Source organism: Triticum urartu, chromosome 2 (genome assembly GCF_003073215.2).
Source record: "Triticum urartu cultivar G1812 chromosome 2, Tu2.1, whole genome shotgun sequence".
Lineage (NCBI taxonomy): Eukaryota > Viridiplantae > Streptophyta > Magnoliopsida > Poales > Poaceae > Triticum > Triticum urartu.
In genome coordinates this window covers 498719750-498738636 of record NC_053023.1, presented here as the reverse complement: position 1 = coordinate 498738636, position 18887 = coordinate 498719750, and positions in this window count along the sequence as shown.

The window sequence follows — 18887 nt, the reverse complement described above, 5'->3', positions numbered from 1 at the left end:
AAGCCCTCATTTTAATAGAGTACGGACCAAAGCATTAACACATAGTGAATACATGGACTCCTCAAACTACGGTCATCACCGGTAAGTATCCCAATTATTGTCACTTCGGGGTTAACGGATCATAACACATAATAGGTGACTATAGACTTGCAAGATCGGATCAAGAACTCTCATATATTGATGAAAACATAATTGGTTCAGATCTGAAATCATGGCACTCGGGCCCTAGTGACAAGCATTAAGCATATCAAAGTCATAGCAACATCAATCTCAGAACATAGTGGATACTAGGGATCAAACCCTAACAAAACTAACTCGATTACATGATAAATATAATCCAACCCATCACCGTCCAGCAAGCCTATGATGGAATTACTCACACACGGTGGTGAGCATCATGAAATTGGTGATGGAAGAAGGTTGATGATGACGATGGCGACGGATTCCCCTCTCCGGAGCCCCGAACGGACTCCAGATCAGCCCTCCCGAGAGAGTTTAGGGCTTGGCAGCGGCTCCGTATCGTAAAACATGATGGATCCTTCTCTCTGGTTTTTTTCTCCCTGAAAGTGAATATATGGAGTCAAGGTTGAGGTTGGTGGAGCATCAGGGGGCCCATGAGGCAAGGCGGCGCGCCCAGGGGGGTAGGGCGCGCCCCCACCCTCGTGGACAGGGTGTGGCCCCCTGACGTGGATCCTTCTTCCAGTATTTTTTATATATTCCAAAATAATTCTCCGTTGATTTTCAAGTCATTCCGAGAACTTTTATTTCTGCACAAAAATAACACCATGGCAATTCTGCTGAAAACAGCGTCAGTCTGGGTTAGTTCCATTCAAATCATGCAAGTTAGAGTCCAAAACAAGGGCAAAAGTGTTTGGAAAAGTAGACACGGCAGAGACGTATCATCGACCTCCAGTACACCGCCGGTCGTCCCGGCGTAGATCAGAAGGTTGTTGTCGCCCAGTTGTGCGTGTGCCATCATGTCCTCATCTACCACTACTACAAGGCCACAGAGCCTTGCGACCGTTTCAACAGGTTTGTCAACATCATCGACTACAAGTTTTCCACGATGGAAACCACCGACGATGTAAAAGCGCTCAGTGTTATGGGCTTGGCCTGCGAGAACCTTGTCAAAATCCTTGAGCACTACAGGGTCTAGGGCAGCACGAAGAAGGACTCCCTGGTCGTCCCTGCAACCATGTCCTTATAAGTGTGTGTGTGTGTGTGTTAATGTTCTGTATGCAATCCCATCGCACAACACACACGTCATATTAGCAGAAACCGTCTTTGTTATTATCGGTCTTCGCACACATTTCTGATTACATACCTGTTTGCCGCATATCACACACATCTTGTTATATTTAACGGTTTCTGTTCTCTTGTCTCAACACAAACAGTTCATCCGAGTGAACCGCATGCCGTATATCGGATACACCTTGATCTGGCTGACCGTTTATTTTGTGTTGCCTAATCACAAACAGTTCATCCGAGTGAACCGTATGTTGTATATAGCACACACCTTCATTCGGCTACCCATTTCTTTTGTTCCTCCTCATCGCAAACAATTAATTGAACTGAACCGTATGCCCTGCATCTCACACGCAACTAAAATCTGAACCGTGTTTGATTCATCCATCATCACAAATGTTTTGCACCGTTTGCGATTATTGCATCCCACATAGTTTCATCAAAGGGTCTCTGATCGTAGTGTCGCGTTAGCAGCATCCTGCAGTAGTGCATGCATGAAGAACTCAACATCTTCGAGCACAACAAGGTGTGGAGATTGGTGCCAAGGCCAAAGGGGAACCATAATGTCATGGAACCAAGTGCATATTCAAGAACAAGCAAGATGCTCATGGGATAATCATTCGCAACAAGGCTTGTTTGGTAGCACAATGCTACTCCCAAGTCCAGGGTATCGACTACGGTGAAATCTTTGGTCCCGTTGCTCACCTTGAATCTATTCGTTTGTTGATTGCTTATGCTTCTCATCATAAGTTCAAGTTGCAAGAAATGGATGTGAAGAGTGATTTTCTTAATGGTCCTATTAATGAGTTGGTATATGTCAAACAACCCCCGGGGTTTGAGGATCCCGATTTCCCCAATCATGTGTACCAACTCGATAAGGCACTATATGGCCTTAAACAAGCCCCACGTGCGTGGTATGAGCACCTTACCGAGTTTCTGCAAGATCGTGGGTTTGTAATTGGGAAACTCGACCCCACTCTTTTTACTAAGAAGGTCAAAGGGGAGTTGTTTGTATGCCAACTATATGTTGATGATATTATCTTTGGTTCTCCTAACAAAGCTTTCAATGAGGAGTTTGCCGCTCTCATGACCTCGAAGTTCAAGATGTCCATGGTGGGAGAGTTGAAGTTCTTTCTCGGGTTCGAAATAAAACAAAGAAGAGAAGCAACCTTCATCAACCAAGCCAAATACACTCAAGACGTGCTCAAGATATTCAAGATAAGCGATGTCAAGCCAGCTTCCACTCCAATGCCCGTCAAATGCCAACTTGACATAGATCCCAATGGTAAAGCGGTGGATCAAAAGGTATATCGTTCCATGATTGGCTCCTTGCTTTACCTTTGTGCATCTAGACCGGATATCATGTTGACTGTGGGAATTTATGCATGGTTTCAAGCCTCACCTAAGGGATGCCACTATGTGGCGGTCTGGCGAATCTTTCGACATTTGGCTCATGCCCCAAACTTTGGCTTATGGTACCCGAGAGGAGCTAACTTCAACCTTGTTGGCTTTTCAGACTCGGATTGGGAGGGATACAAAGTGGATAGGAAGTCAACTTCTAGAGGGTGCCAATTTATTGGTTGCTCTTTGGTGAGTTGGTCTTCTAAGAAGCAAAGTTGTGTGTCTCTCTCGTCCACCGAAGCGGAGTATGTGGCCGCCGGTAGTTGTTGTGCTCAACTTCTATGGATGAGGCAAACTTTAAAGGATTACGGTGTCATGTGTGACAAAGTGCCTCTTTGGTGTGACAATGAAAGTGCCATCAAGATTTCTCTCAACCCAGTGCAACACTTCAAGATGAAGCATATTGACATTCGGTATCACTTTATCCGGGATCACATTAGGCGAGGGGAGATCGAGCTCAACTATGTCAACACTCATGATAACCTTGTAGATATTTTCACAAAGCCCTTGGATGAAGCAAGATTTCACGAGTTTATGCATGAGCTAAATATCATTGATTTGAGCAATGTGGCTTGAACCTCTGCACACCCCACCATACTCATCTTGATGTCTTGTTTAGGTGTAGGCATGGATATAGGCTGAGTGTTGTTCTCTCAATGAACTCTCCCTACCCCCATTATGCATAAATTTATCAAATCTTTCACATTAGCCATTTTTTATGGTACTTGTGCTTCAAAGATGAGTTTTTATCATGGGCCCAAGGATAATTCTTCGCGGTGCCATACCAATTTACTCAAACATAGGTGGCTCCGGCCACCGCCCTCTCTCTTTGAGAGGTTTTGGTTCATGTTTGGTCCTCGTTGTCTTTTGCCTTCTTTTGAGACGTGTTTGTGTTTGAGTTGCCTCGTGTGTGTGCTCGTTTGCGTGCCCGGTTGCTTGAAGTTTGCATTGCAAAGGCCATGTTTTTCTGTTTTTGTCGAAACATGAACTTTCTTGGGTTTACGGTACTACTGTGGCAAGCCACGGTACTACCGCTGGAGATGGGTTGCTCCTGTGCGCACAGCTGCGTCCCAGGCACGGTACTAATGCTTCCATCGTGGCGGAATTTTTTTACTACCGCTGGAAGAGCGGTACTACCACCATGTGTGCGGTACTTCCGCCCGGGCGGTACTACCGCGATGACCCACGGTACTACCGCGCCGTCACGAGCGCGTGGGGGTTAAGAGCGGGCAGGGGGAGTTCCAACTCCCCCATACCCATTCATATCTTACCTTCACTATGTCTCTCTCTCTCTCTCTCCTGACCAAGAACGGCACCAGAGGACCTCGCTGGATCTACGTCTCCGGCCGCTCTCCTCGCATTCCGATCGGTGGGACTGATCCCCACCTCGCCCTCTTGCCATGGAACTCGGTATCTCCCCTAGTCCATCTCTCTTTGCCCCGTTGTTGTGCTTCTAGGTTTTGGGGAGATGCATGTGTAGTTCTTGTGATTTTTGGCTAAATCTTTGCAAGAGGAGATTGTTGGAGAGTGCTAGTGCAATAGATATGCTATTTGGTGTGATGCAACAGTGTAGTTTTGATCAACGGCAGTACCGATCTACATTTGCGGATATTTCTAGATCCGTAGATGTTGTTATTGCGACATATTTGTTCCATGCGGTGCTACCGCTCCTCCAGGAGCGGTACTACCGCCTGCTCGTACAAGAACTGCCCTGTGTGGTACTACGGCTCCCCTGGAGCGGTACTACCGCCCGGTGCGCGGAAGTAAAATTTTACTTCCGCTCCAGGCGTGGTACTACCGTGCCATCCTGGCGTAGTACTACCGTGGCTAGAGCGTATGTAACGTCTTACGTCCGCATCCTATCCCAGTACTACCGTTGAGTTAATAATTACTACCCAATCTCATTTCTACCAGTTTCGTTTGGTTTTGGCCTTGGTCTTTGCAATAATCCTTCTCGCTCTTCTCATGTGTTTGTGTTTTGTGTCATAGGTGGTAGCTCCAATTCCAATGCCAGGCGCTCAAATCCCAGTCGTGACACGAGTTCCAAGCGTCTTCGCAACCAAGAGGCTCCTGAGGGCTCGAGTGCCCCACAACGCAACATCAAGTCCACAGCTAAAAAGGTCAAGGAGCCAAATGTTGGCATGGATGAGATGCCCCAAGTGGAGTTTCTCATTCGAAGAAGGCTCAACCCCTACGTCAATGCTAGGGAGCTCACAAGGGGAAATGGCATGTTCTGGACAAAGCAACAAAATCTTATCTTCCTAGATGTGATCAAGCCCAAGCAAAACACCTATGTGACAGTTCAATGGATTGACATGGAAAGTCTGAAGAAGAACCGGGCATATTTTGGTGAGACTTTGGATTTGGTGGAGCAGTTTGGCATTGAGGAGTTTCTCAAATTTCACAGGGACTTTGACCTAGAGATTGTGGCTCATTTCTTTGCCTCTGTCCATTTCCACACGAATGACAAGCGGACCATGACGTGGATGACCAACGGAAAGAGGATGACTGCTGATTGGAAGGAGTTCATGGACATGTTGCACATTTGTGATGAGGGGCTCTAAGTGCCCATTGGTGTCCGCCCACATGGCAACTTCGAGTCTGCCAACAAGAACAAGCTTCAACCCTCCTGTCGAAACCGGCAGATCTTGGGTAGGGGGTCCCGAACTATGCATCTAAGAATCGATGGTAACAGGAGACAAGGGACACGATGTTTACCCGGTTCGGGCCCTCTTGATAGAGTTAATACCCTACGTCCTGCTTGATTGACTTTGATGAGTATAGGGGTTACAAGAGTTGATCTACCACGAGATCGTAATGGCTAAACCCTAATTGTCTAGCATGTATGATTATGATTGTGTCTACGAACTAAACCCTTCGGTTTATATAGACACTGAAGGGGGCTAGAGTTTGTACACCTTCGGTTTATAGAGGAAGGAATCTTCATATCTGCACGCTAAGCTTGCCTTCCACGCCAAGGAGAGTCCATCCGGACACGGGGAAAGTCTTCCATCTTGTATCTCCATGGTCCATTAGTCCGGCCCATATCACATAGCCCAGACGCCCGAGGACCCCATAATCTAGGACTCCCTTAGTAGCCCCTGAACCAGTCTTCAATGTCGATGTGTCCGGCGTGCAGATTGTCTTCGGCATTGCAAGGCGGGTTCCTCCTCCGAATACTTCAAAGTAGTTGATCGAGTACTATATCCGGCTCTGTACAACAATAATACCTCTGAATCACAAGGGAAGAACACGAATAAGCCCTGTCCTCTGAAGATTTTACTGGCGAGACGTTACGTCCGGCCATTTGATTATTTCAAACCGCTTTTCGGCCTCCTGTTTTGTGTTTCGAGACGCAACCACTGACGACACATCTCGCCAAAACAGAGATCGTGCCCCCTTATTACGGGATTCTCATCAATACGGGTTTGGGAAACCCAACCGTGCCGTTTCGCACGACCCCTTGGAAATAGGCGAGCTTTAAGGCTCGTGGGGGACGCATGATATTTGCTGCCTTTATAAGGAGATAAGATTCCCCCTTTTTACCCCAAGCCTTCCCCTTCCTCGGCCCATTCGCCCTCAAGCTCTAGTGCCCAAGCTTCAATCCTCTCCGTTCCCAGAAATTACTCCAACCATGTCCAGATCTGGAGAGCAGGGCAAGTGGATGGCTTCCTCCATTACGGAGAAAAACATCAAGGAACTCTGGGAGGCGAGGTATCTGGCCAAGGAGATCGCGCATCGGCTCCCGGCCAAAAAGTACATCATCCCCACACCAAAGCCTAATGAGAGGGTAGTTTTTATCCCTCATTTCCTCCACGGACTGGGGTTTCCCCTTCATCCTTTCGTCCGCGGCCTCATGTTCTACTACGGGTTAGATTTTCATGATCTAGCCCCGAATTCTTTCCTCAACATTTCGGTGTTCATAGTCGTATGTGAGGCGTTCCTCCGCATTTCCACCCACTTCGGCCTATGGCTCAAGGTCTTCAATGTGAAGCCAAAAGTGGTGGACGGATAGCATGCGGATTACGGTGGCGCTGTGGTGAGCAAACTGCCCAATGTCACTTGGCCCAAGCGCACCTTCGTGGAGACCGTGAAGGGATGGCAGCAGGGGTTGTTCTATGTCACAGAGCCCCACGACTCGACATGGGCTGCTCCTACGGAGTTCAAGTCCGGGCCCCCAATGCGTCTGACATCCTGGCTCAAAAAGGGCCTGGAGTGGGCGTCGTGTGACGAGGTAACGATGCTGGAGAAGCGCATCAAGAGCATCGTAGATAAAAATACCAGCCTCGCCAGCGTGATTCAAGTGATGCTCTTCCGCTGGATACTCCCCTATCAGGCGCGTCAAGAGCCCATGAGGAAGTTCGACCTGCCCGGTCCCCGGACCCTGTAGCGGTTCTTCGGTACAAAGCACGAAGACATGTGGAAGCTGCTGTCGGTGTCAAAACCGGCGGATCTCGGGTAGGGGGTCCCGAACTGTGTGTTTAGGCAGATGGTAACAAGAGACAAGGGACACAATGTTTTTACCCAGGTTCGGGCCCTCTCGATGGAGGTAAACCCTACTCCTACTTGATTAATATTGATGATATGGGTAGTACAAGAGTAGATCGACCACGAGATCAAAGAGGCTAAACCCTAGAAGCTAGCCTATGGTATGATTGTTGTTCGTCCTATGGACTAAAACCCTCCGGTTTATATAGACACCGGAGAGGGCTAGGGTTACATAGAGTCGGTTACAATGGGAGGAGATCTACATATCCGTATTGCCAAGCTTGCCTTCCAAGCCAAGGAAAGTCCCATCCGGACACGGGACGAAGACTTCAATCTTGTATCTTCATAGTCCGAGAGTCCGGCCAAAGGTTATAGTCCGGCTATCCGGACACCCCCTAATCCAGGACTCCCTCAGTAGCCCCTGAACCAGGCTTCAATGACGATGAGTCCGGCGCGTAGATTGTCTTCGGCATTGCAAGGCGGGTTCCTCCTCCGAATACTTCATAGAAGATTTTGAACACAAGGATAGTGTCCGGCTCTGCAAAATAAGTTCCACGTACTGTCGTAGAGAGAATAATATTTACACAAATCTAATCTGCTGACGTATTCCGTAGCATGTCATCACGCCACAGCCAAGCCTTTATTTGAACCGTTTTTACTGTCCCACCTTAGCGCGTTTTGCGAGGCGGTTTCCTTGGCACGTCTTGTCCAAGCAGAGATCGTGTCCCCTTATCCCGGGATTCTCATCAATACGGGTGTGGGTGACCCAACCGCGCCATTGATTACGGTGCTTGGGAGATAAGCGAGTTTTACCAGGCTGGTGGGGACGCATAGTTTCGTCCGCCCATATAAGGGGATAAGGATCTGCCTTTCCATCCACGCCTTCTTCCTCCTTTGCTCACCCATTTTCGCGCACTCAAGCTCCAGCGCCCAAGTCCGCATTCCCCACATCAACCTTCTCCAGCCATGTCCGGAGTGGGAGGCAAGTGGATGGTCTCCTCCGTTACAGAGGGACATATCAAGAAGCTGAGGAAAGCCGGGTACTTGTCTGACGACATCGCGCACCGGCTCCCAAACGAGGGGCAGCTCATCCCCACCCCCAGGCCCCATGAGAGAGTGGTGTTCCTCACCCATTTCCTCCGCGGACTAGGCTTCCCTCTCCACCCATTTGTCCGGGGACTCATGTTCTACTACAGCCTGGACTTCCACGATCTGGCCCCGAACTTCATCCTCAACATCTCGGCGTTCATCGTCGTGTGCGAGGCCTTCCTCTGCATCCAGCCCCACTTCAGCCTATGGCTGAAGACCTTCAATGTCAAGCCGAAGGTAGTGGGCGGCCGCCAGGCGGAGTGCGGAGGTGCCATGGTGGGCAAGATGCCCAACGTCCTATGGCTCGAGGGCTCCTTCGTGGAGACCATAAAGGGGTGGCAATCGGGGTGGTTCTACATCACCGAGCCGCGTGACCCTGAATGGGTTGCAGCCCCCAAGTTCCGATCCGGAATCCCTATGTGGCTCGCCTCCTGGAAAGAGAAGGGCCTGCCGTGGGGTAAAAAAGGAGAGCTGACCGGACTCCAAACATGGGTCCAAAACTTGGTGAGCAAGAAGCTCAAACTTGTTAACGTAGTCTAGGTCATGACCATCCGCCGGATCCTCCCGTGCCAACAACGGGATTTCAGCTTGTGGGAGTTCAACCCGGCCCAGCACCGAACTCTGAGCAGGTGAAAGTGCAACTATCCCTAGGTGGTTTTGGTAATTCATAACAACATATAGCTCATTGAGCTAATGCTATTCCAAGATGATTATTTCAGGAAAGCTCAATGATTGGCATGGCATGGATGTGAAAGTGGAACCCTCAAAATGCTAAGGACAAAGGATTGGCTCAAGCTCAAAAGCCCAAGACTCTTCATTTTATATTTTAGTGATCCAAGATCACATTGAGTCTTTAGGAAAAGCCAATACTATCAAGGAGGGATGAGGTGTTGCTTAATGAGCCTCTTGCTTCATGTGCTTAGTGATATGCTCCAAAACCCTCAACTACTTTACCATATCCACATATGACCTAAACCCTAAGCCAAACTCAGTCCTACCGATTCTTTCTATCCGGCGCCACCGAGTTTCACTTGTCATAAGCCACTGCCAAACCCTAGCAATTCGGTTCTACCGATAGGGATCTCGGTCTCACCGAGATGGGATTGCAAACTCTCTGTTTCCCTTTCGTAACTTTTCGGTCTCACCGAAAGAGCGGATCGGTCCCACCGAGATTGCAATGTAAATTCAGTGTTTCCTTTTTGTAACTTTTCGGTCTCATCGAAAGAGCAAATCGGTCCCACCGAGTTTGCCTGACCAACTCTCTGGTTAGCTAATTACCAAATTCGGTCTCACCGAGTTTGTGTAATCGGTCTCAGTGAGATTACGTTATGCCCAAACCCTAACCATATCGGTCCTACCGAGTTGCATGTCAGTCCCACCGAAAATCTCTAACAGTCACTAGGTTTACCTTTTCGGTCCGACCGAGTTTGTTGATTCGGTCCCACCGAGATTGGAAAACTGTGTGTAACGGTTGGATTTTGTGTGGAGGCTATATATACCCCTCCACCTCCTCTTCATTCGTGGAGAGAGCCATCAGAACACATACACAATTCCAACTCATATGTTCTGAGAGAGAACCACCTACTCATGTGTTGAGACCAAGATATTCCATTCCTACCATATGAATCTTGATCTCTAGCCTTCCCCAAGTTGCTTTCCACTCAAATCTTCTTTCCACAAAATCCAAATCCTATGAGAGAGAGTTGAGTGTTGGGGAGACTATCATTTGAAGCACAAGAGCAAGGAGTTCATTACCTACACACCATTTGTTACTTCTTGGAGAGTGGTGTCTCCTAGATTAGCTAGGTGTCACTTGGGAGCCTCCGACAAGTTTGTAAGGGCAAGGAGATCGCCTACTTCGTGAAGATCTACCGCTAGTGAGGCAAGTCCTTCGTGGGCGATGGCCATGGTGGGATAGACAAGGTTGCTACTTCGTGGACCCTTTGTGGGTGGTTGCTTCTTCGTGGAACCTTTGTGGGTGGAGCCCTCCGTGGACTCGCGCAACCGTTACCCTTCGTGGGTGGAGCCCTTCGTGGACTCGCGCAACCGTTACCCTTTGTGGGTTGAAGTCTCCATCAACGTGGATGTAGGATAGCACCACCTATCCGAACCACGGGAAAAACATCCGTGTCTCCAATTGCGTTTGAATTCTCCAAACCCTTCCCTTTACATTCTTGCAAGTTGCATGCTTTACTTTCCGCTGCCAATATACTCTTTGCATGCTTGCTTGAATTGTGTGATGATTGCTTGACTTGTCCTACAATAGCTAAAATCTGCCAAGAACTAAAATTGGGAAAAGGTTAAGTTTTTATTTGGTCAAGTAGTCTAATCACCCCCCCCTCTAGACATACTTTCGATCCTACAGCAGGATCTTCGACACAACATACGAAGATGCCTGGAAGGTGCTATTCAAGGGCGCCGAGGCTCCCGCATCTGCTACCGAGGATCGCGGATTCAGCGTGCAGCGTCAAGCCAACGCGGTAAGCTGTTTTTACCTCTTACAGGATATTTGTCTTTCATAGTTTGACTCTATGCGGGATCTAAGCCCCCATTCCTTTGACAGGACTGGCAGAGGACGGCAGAACAGATCAACTGTCCGGCTCCTTTTCCCGAAGACCCAGCGGACACCCGCTTGGCGGAGCTGCTGATTCCGGCACCTTACGTGGTGCCGGAGAAGAAGGCCACGGGAACCCGGAAGAGTTCCCGGCGCCCAGTGGAGTCGGACTCATCGTCCGATGACTCCGAGGCGCACTCCTCCCACAAAGACGAGGAGGAGGAAAGAGAGGTTTCTTCCCCGCAGGGGGAGAAAAGAAAAGGAAGGCCTCCCCAACTGGGGAGGCCGGAGGGTCCAAGAAAGGGAGGACCCTCCCTACGGACTACTCCACCAACGCCGACGACGGCGAGGAGGAGTGGCCGCTCAGGGCCAAGCCCCTGGAAAAATCGTAAGTATTCGGATACCTGAGTGACTCATGGCGTTCCTTTATTGCACAGCTTCTCCTGACGCTGAATATAATTATGCAGTCCACCCAAAGCCCGGCTCGACGTGTCGTCGAGCGGCTCCCTGGATTCGTCGGATGTGAATAGTTTTTCACTTCCGACTGCTACCTCCCCCCGCCCTACGGACGACGCCGAGGTGTTGTCCCTAAAGGTTCCAAGCCAGGAGGAGGTGGTCCTGGAGGTGCCGCAAGGCGACCTCCCGGACTCCAGGCGCAAAGGGGAAAGAACCCCCAAGGGCTCCAAGTCCGGCCCTGGGCCGGACACCGCACCGGAACCTTCAATGGTTCCGGAGTCCGGCAGGCGGCCCCCTAGTAAGAAGGGCAAGCCTACGATCCCGGTGACCTCCGTCCAACCGGAGGCACCGGATAATTTGCTGGAGGTGCTTAACGGCGCCTCCATCGACGAGGAGCACCGCACTATTATGAGTGCGGTGATCCAGAAGGTTCAGTCCGCCAAAAGCGGGCTGACTGAAGCCTGTGCCAGCCTGCTAACAGGCTTTGAGGTATGTGAAAAATATGTGAAAATACTACCGCATAGACAGTAGCCCCTGATGCTCTGTTTGGCGTTCGGAAAGAAAAGCCGAATAGAGGATCTAACAACATTCGAAAGAGTCTAACGTAATTAAGTCAATATGCGTATGCAGGCTTCACTACTGGCCTCTGCCGCACTGACTGCGGAGGTGGATGCACTGAAGCAGAGCCTCGAGAGGTCCGAGCAAGAGCTCGGCCTTGCTAAAAAGGAGCTCGAGGAAAAAGAAGATACGTAATACCTTGTGGAGTATATTTAAAAAGATGCAGTTGCAAAAAATGACAGGATCGCTTTTGGTGTCCTAGGGGCCACGACTGAGGTGGCGACCCTTAAGCAAGCGCTTTCTGAGGCCGAAAAGAAGGCAGCCACGGAGCACACCGAGCAGGAGAAACATGAGGCGCGGGTTGGCGAGGTGCAGCAAGAGCTCCAGGCTCTCACGAAAAAACATGAGAGTTTGGAGTTTGACTCGAAGACGCGAGAGTCCGAGCTCGCGGCGGCCCTTGAAAGCGCCAAGTCTGCCAAGGCCGAAGCCCAGAAAGCCCTCCAAAAAGTTGAGGCGATGAAGAAGATAGCGGCAGGTAAGGCATTCTTTATGCAAAGCAAGCACGTGAAAGTGAATTACTTGTTACTTACCCGAATCCGGAGCTCTCCAGGAGCATTCGCAGATTTGCCCCGTAGCGTGTCAGATGCCGCTGCCTTCTACCGGGCCAAGGAGGGCAGCTCGACGGAGAAGGTGTTCTGGTCTCAGTATGCTGAGGACGGACACTCGGTGCCCTTGAGCGACCAGCTGAAGCAACTGGTCGAGCTCCATAAGGTGGCCGAACAGGCCATGAAGGGCCTTATAGTTCGGCTGTGGCCTGGAGAGGCCCTGCCTGGGAGCTACTTCAGGCTGGTGAGGCGGCTGGTGGATGCCTGTCCGTGGCTTGAAGTCGTCAAGCGCTCCTTCTGCATCGAAGGTGCCCGTAGGGCGCTTGCCCGTGTTACAGTGCACTGGGGCAAGATGGATGCGGAGAAGCTTGTGAAGGACGGGCCACCGCAGGGCAACGAGCATCGCCACCCCAAGATGTATTATGAGGGCGTCCTGAAGGGCGCCCACCTTGTGGCGGACGAATGTTCCAAAGATGTAATATTTGAGTGAACTTTTTTGTTTTATCATGTGCGCTGAAAACTTGTTCATATGCGCTATGCAACGCTTGTTTTAATTTAAAATATTACCTTCTATGCGGCCGTTTATCGAGTCTGAGAGACGGTGAGTCGTCGGCTTCTGCTCCCATGCCACGAGTGCTGGGGTGTTCGGGATAAACCTGAGCACTCCTTTTCCCATTCTTGGGTCCTTCGAGGGAGGTGCTCAGCACAACGAACAAGGCAATCAGACTATAATGCATTATCACTCTCACTTAGCCAGAGAATTCTATAATTTTAAATTTCGGCGAAGCCCCTAGTGTTCGGAAGACCGAGTTCGGGGCGCTATACACGCCTAGGCCGGACAAAGCCGACTCCTCGCTCTAAGCGGCATAAGTCTTTAGGGACTCGAAACCTCCCGAACAGCGACCAGCTCTCGCCCTATCATGACAGTTAGTTTTAGCTTTCTCTACTGAGGTGCTTAGCCCAGCTCAACCGGGGCACAATCGCAGTAGTTCTCCCAGGCCTATATTAGCCGATATAGCGGAACGTAAGGTAGCAAAACATGGGAGCCGGGCAAACCCAACTATTGACCAAAGACATGATTCAGAGTTGATGCATATAATGTTATAAGTTCGGAGGTCCGCACTTTGTGAAAATGTTCGGACTTCTCACGCCGTATTATGGGGTTCTTGAGCCCCTGGCGTATGGACCGTACCAAAGTGTACGGGTGCTAAATGTCATAAGTGAACATATGTATTGAAAAAGAAATGAATAGAGAATGCAGTAATAAGCTGAAGCTAAGCATTGTTTATTTTAAATGGCTGCTGTGAAAGCAGAACGATACAAATAGTGCGATAAGCAAGAGATGGGACTATTTGACATGTCCCCCTCTAGGGGCGAGCTGCGAGACGGTATGTAAGACAGGTATTTTGCTCGTTATAGAGACCACCTGGGAATTCGACGTAGCTTTCTGCCTCCTTGGTTGTTGCATCATGTCTTTGGCGGTTGTACTGCCGGACAGGCCTTCCGAAGAGTGGAGTCCTGAAAGTAGGAAATAATGACAAAATCGGGAGCCCCTAGTGCGGTTGAGCTGCATTTTTGGGCGTGCCATGGTCGTGCCCCTCCCCCTGTGCCCATGCTATTTTCAGAGTGTAGTTATGTACGCGTAGTACTGATTTCGCAGTTTCGCGAGGGTTGGGGTTGGGGCCGTATTGCTATGCTTGCTCGGAACGTGCCAGGCGGTCTTGTTGTAGGTTACTCCGGGCGCGCTTGACGGTGTCCAGACGTTTAATAGACGGACTGGAGAATTGCCCTGAGAGGCTGCTTTGTACTTCCGCTGCGAGGGCCGCTGTGTGCTCCTCCGTTCGGAGAGAGCGTTCGGTGTTTCCATTGACCGTAATGACTCCTCGAGGGCCTAGCATCTTGAGCTTGAGATATGCGTAGTGCGGCACCGCATTGAACTTTGCAAATGCGGTTTGTCCGAGCAGTGCATGATAGCCACTGCGGAACGGGACTATGTCGAAGATTAACTCCTCGCTTCAGAAATTATCCGGGGATCCGAAGACCACTTCAAGTGTAACCGAGCCTGTACAGTTGGCCTCTACACCTGGTATGATGCCTTTAAAGGTTGTTTTTGTGGGTTTAATCCTTGAGGGATCTATGCCCATTTTCCGCATTGTATCCTAATAAAGCAGGTTCAGGCTGCTGTCGCCGTCCATAAGGACTCTAGTGAGGTGAAATCCGTCAATGATTGGGTCTAGAACCAATGCGTCGAATCCGCCATGGCGGATGCTAGTGGGGTGGTCCCTTCGATCAAAAGTGATCGGGCAGGAGGACCATGGGTTGAAATTTGGGGCGACTAGCTCCAACGCGTATACGTCCCTGAGTGCACGCTTCCGCTCCCTTTTGGGGATGTGGGTTGCGTATATCATGTTCATCGTCCGCACTTGTGGGGGGAATCCCCTTTGTCCACTATTGTTCGGCGGCAGGGGCTCTTCGTCCTCGTCGCTGTGCAGCCCCTTGTCTCTGTTTTCGGCATTTAACTTGCCGACCTGCTTGAACACCCAACAATCCCTGTTGGTGTGATTGGCTGGTTTTTCGGGGGTGCCATGTATCTGGCACGAGCGATCGAGTATACGGTCGAAACTGGACGGGCCCGGAGTGTTCCTCTTAAATGGCTTTTTTCGCTGACCGGGCTTAGAGCCTCTGAATCCGGCATTAACTGTCGTATCTTCAGCGTTGTCGCTGTTAATGTGGCGCTTGTGCTTGTTGCGACGCGACCTGCCATTCTTGTCCTTGGTATCCGAATTACCAGGGCTCTTGGTCATGTTATTGCTACGAGCCAGCCAGCTGTCTTCTCCCGCGCAAAAGCGGGTCATGATTGTCGTGAGGGCTGCCATAGATTTCGGCTTTTCCCGTCCAAGGTGCCGGGCAAGCCACTCGTCACGGATGTTATGCTTGAAGGATGCTAGGGCCTCTGCGTCCGGACAGTCGACGATTTGATTTTTCTTGGTTAGGAACCGTGTCCAGAATTGTCTGGCAGATTCTTCTGGCTGCTGAATTATGTGGCTCAGGTCATCGGTGTCTGGTGGTCGCACATAAGTGCCCTGGAAATTGTCGAGGAATGCGGCTTCCAGGTCCTCCCAACAACCAATTGATTCTGCTGGCAGGCTGTTAAGCCAATGCCGAGCCGGTCCTTTAAGCTTGAGTGGGAGGTATTTGATGGCGTGTAGATCATCGCCACGGGCCATGTGGATATGAAGGAGATAGTCCGTGATCCATACCGCAGGATCTGTTGTGCCATCGTATGATTCAATGTTTACGGGTTTGAAACCCTCTGGGATTTGATGAACCATTACTTCATCTGTGAAACATAGTGGGTGTGTGGCGCCTCTGTACTGGGCTATATCACGACGTAGCTCAAATGAGCTTTGTCTGCTGTGTTTGGCCCGGCCGGATTTACTGTATCCGGCGTGACGGTTATCGTCTCGTGTCGTGGGGCGCCCGCGTGATCTGTAGATCGATCTTGTTTGCCTTGCCCTGTCTTCCAACATATCTCGCAGGTCTAATGCATTTCCCCATGCCTTGGTATTTTTCAGCGACGCCGGGGTGCGGCTTGAGTGGAGGGCCGGGAGGACTCTCTGTCGCGGCCATGAGGTGGCTGGTCAGCCGCATCATGCGCTAGTGATGTAGGCTTAAGTGCTTCCTCCTCTAAACGGGGTAGCAACCTGCGCTTTGGGTAGCTCTTGGAGGGGCGTTCGAGTTCGTATTCCTCGGTCGCAAGGACTTCCGTCCATCTGTCGGCTAGCAAGTCTTGATTAGCTCTAAGTTGTTGCTGTTTTTTCTTAAGGCTACTCGCCGTGGCCATAAGCCTGCGCTTAAAGTGCTCTTATTCGACGGGATCCTCAGGCACGACAAATTCGTCGTCGCCGAGGCTTGCCTCGTCTTCGGAGGGAGGCATGTGATTATCATCCTCTTCTTCTCTGTCTGCCGCTCTCTCAGGGGGGCTGGCTTCTCCATCCTCCTGCGCTGAATCTTGCTGGAGGGAATTGTCTTCGGCACTGTCTGGGGTGTTATTATCTCCCGTGCCGGCATCACCGTTTTTTCTTTGGCGGGACTTAGAGCGGCGCCGCTGACGCCGGCGCTTGGGTTGCTTCTTGGAGGGGTCATCCCCCGTTGTTCCGTTGCCATTGCCTTCTTTGGGTGTATCCACCATATATATGTCATATGACGAGGTGGCTTTCCAGTGCCCTATAGGCGCTGGTTCATGTTCGTCTCCTACATCGTCGTCCATACCGTCGATGTCTTCAGAGTCGAAGTCGAGCATGTTGGTTAAATCATCGACAGTGGCTACGAAGTGGGTGGTGGGTGGGTGTCGAATTTATTCGTCGTCCGCATCCCAATCCTGTTGGCCATAGTCCGGCCAGGGCTCTCCTGACAAAGAGAGAGACCTTAGTGAATTCAGAATGTCGCCGAAGGGCGAGTGCTAAAAGATATCCGCGACGGAGAATTCCATGATCGGCGCCCAATCGGATTCGATTGGCAGGGGCGCGGAAGGATCGGAGTCCGGAAAAGAGTCCGCCACCTTGGAGTCACGGGCTTCGCGGAGGATGAGGCTGGTGTTCGGCTCGATTGCCATTGAGACTGCAGTCCCCAAGGCGGTGTCTAGCCACCCGTCCTCGATCGGCGCAGTTGGCTCCGAGCTAAGGGTCGGAGCTGATGCGGGCGCGGCCTCTAGGGTACTGTTCAGCGGCAGAGCTAGGTCATACCCATCGTGACAGTGCGGCGCGCCCGGCTGTGGCTCGAATCCGTCGAAGATCAAGTCTCCGCGGATGTCGGCCGTGTAGTTCAAACTTCCAAATCTGACCTGATGGCCAGGGGCGTAGCTTTCAATCTGCTCCAGATGGCCAAGCGAATTAGCCCACAGTGCAAAGCCGCCGAACACGAAGATCTGTCCGGCGAGGAAGGTCTCACCCTGGACCGCATCGTTGTTGATGATCGGAGGAGCCATCGGGCCTAAAGGTGACGACACAGATGAACTCTCAATAAAAGCACCAATGTCGGTGTCAAAACCGGTGGATCTCGGGTAGGGGGTCCCGAACTGTGCGTCTAGGCGGATGGTAACAGGAGACAAGGGACACAATGTTTTTACCTAGGTTCGGGCCCTCTCTATGGCGGTAAGACCCTACTCCTGCTTGATTAATATTGATGATATGGGTAGTACAAAAGTAGATCTACCAAGAGATCAAAGAGGCTAAACCCTAGAAGCTAGCCTATGGTATGATTGTTGTTCGTCCTATGGACTAAAACCCTCTGGTTTATATAGACACCGGAGAGGGCTAGGGTTACACAGAGTCGGTTACAATGGGAGGAGATCTACATATCCATATTGCCAAGCTTGCCTTCCACGCCAAGGAAAGTCCCATCCGGACACGGGAAGAAGTCTTCAATCTTGTATCTTCATAGTCCGAGAGTCTGGCCAAAGGTTATAGTCCGGCTATCCGGACACCCTCCAATCCAGGACTCCCTCAGCTGCTCTTCACGAACCAGAAGTCATGGCCAGAGACAACCTAAGACCTCGGCTACGACAGCACCCGCGCTGCGACCCCCGTACGTTCTTTGATAACATTACTTTGCGAGCCCAAGGAGCGCACTAAACTCTCCATTTTCTTTTGCAGGGCTGGACAAAGAAAGTGGAACAGATTCACTGTCCGGCTCCGCTGCCCGAAGATGAAGGTATTCCTCTGTTGACGAGTGAGGGAGTCCTGGATTAGGGGGTCTCCAGACAACCGAACTATATCCTTTGGCCGGACTGTTGGATTATGAAGATACAAAATTGAAGACTTCATCCCGTGTCCGGATGGGACTCTACTTGGCGTGCAAGGCAAGCTAGGCAAATACGGATATGTATATCTCCTCCTTTGTAACCGACCTTGTGTAACCCTAGCCCCCTCCGGTGTCTATATAAACCAGAGGGTTTTAGTCCGTAGGACAACATACAATCAGACCATAGGCTAGCTTCTAGGGTTTAGCCTCTCCGATCTCTTGGTAGATCAACTCTTGTACAACTCGTATTATCAAGAACAATCAAGTAGGACGTAGGGTTTTACCTCCATCAAGAGGGCCTGAACCTGGGTAAAACATCGTGTCCCCTACTTCCTGTTACCATCCGCCTTAGACGCACAGTTCGGGACCCCCTACCCGAGATCCGCCGATTTTGACACCGACATTGGTGCTTTCATTGAGAGTTCCTCTGTGTCGTCGCTATTAGGCTTGATGGCTCCTGCGATCATCGATAGTGATGCAGTCCAGGGTGAGACTTTTCTCCCCGGACAGATCTTTGTATTCGGCGGCTTCGCACTGCGGGCCAACTCGCTTGGCCATCTGGAGCAGATCGAGAGTTACGCCACTGGCCATCAGGTCAGGTTTGGAAGCTTAAACTACACGGCCGATATCCGCAGAGACTTGATCTTCTACGGATTCGAGCCCCTGCCTAGTGTGACACACGGCCACGA